Consider the following 1,115-nt stretch of genomic DNA (forward strand, 5'->3'; position numbering starts at 1 on the left):
ATGCTTATTCAAATTTTAAAAAATAAGAAAATTTCAAACAAGATTTTGTAGTAAATTGCTTCTTTGATTTTATTTTCATATTTTGAGAGTTCATTAACTACTATGAAAACCTACCAATATTTTTTACATGAAAAAATAAAATTTAAGGCATTCAGTTCTTATAAGGACATTTTATTCTGAGAGCTTTACAAAATATGAACATCATTTCAAACTACACAACCTTTCTTCTACTTGGCTAAGCAGTATCACGAATGGTCATAAGAAACAATTAGGTACTCAGCATTGTATCTCCTTTAAAAAGAAATTTAATAAACATAGTATTATATATGTGCCTACAATAATACATATGTGAGCCTACAAAGCTTAATCTTAAAATGTTAGTTGTAGATGTAACTTGAAATTCAGAACGTTTTTAGATTTTAGAAATGAAAGTAATAGGTACATGTATCTTACATTACATGACACCACCTTCAAGGTCCAGGATGGCACCTTTCTATCAAACATCAAGGGACTGCATATTATTCATAATATGTGAAATAAAGATATAGTAAGTTCAAGTTAAATCAAATTTTATAACAAATCAGTAATAGAAATATTTTTTTTTGGTTCAAAGTTTTTTGTTTTCATAAGTTTAGATGAGACATTTGGGGTCTGAATGTGGGGTAGGAATAAGTGTTTCTGTTTCTCTCTCTTTCGATATAGATATATAGATATATAGATGAGTACATAGATACATATATTCCCATACATATAAATTTGTCTATGGCCATGCCGTCCTGAACAAGCATGATCCTGTCTGATCTCTGAAGCTAAGCAGGGTCAGGCCTAGTTAGTACTTGGATGGGAGACCACCTAGGAAGACCCGGTGCTGTAGGCATAAAAAATAAAAAATAAGAGATTGTAAGCTGACAAGGTCCTGCAATCAGTGAGGTCAACCAAGGGTTTCCTCGCCTAAAAAAGCAGAGATTGGTATTCTTCTCTTGAGTAATTCAGATCTAAATTTGATTTAATTTTTAAAATTTTGTGTTTTTTTCCTTTAGAGAGATTCTTACAAATATAAATATTTCCATATCCATTTTATACACTTTTACCATTAAATTATTTCACAGTGCACA

At 30.2% G+C, this 1,115-nt stretch overlaps 1 pseudogene; it reads left to right on the forward strand.

The window, feature by feature from the left end:
• Positions 1-758: 758 nt before the first annotated feature.
• LOC118609042 lies at positions 759-877 on the forward strand (annotated as a pseudogene).
• Positions 878-1,115: the final 238 nt, after the last annotated feature.

This window comes from Rousettus aegyptiacus, unplaced genomic scaffold (assembly GCF_014176215.1).
Source record: "Rousettus aegyptiacus isolate mRouAeg1 unplaced genomic scaffold, mRouAeg1.p scaffold_m13_p_10, whole genome shotgun sequence".
NCBI classification, from domain to species: Eukaryota; Metazoa; Chordata; class Mammalia; order Chiroptera; family Pteropodidae; genus Rousettus; species Rousettus aegyptiacus.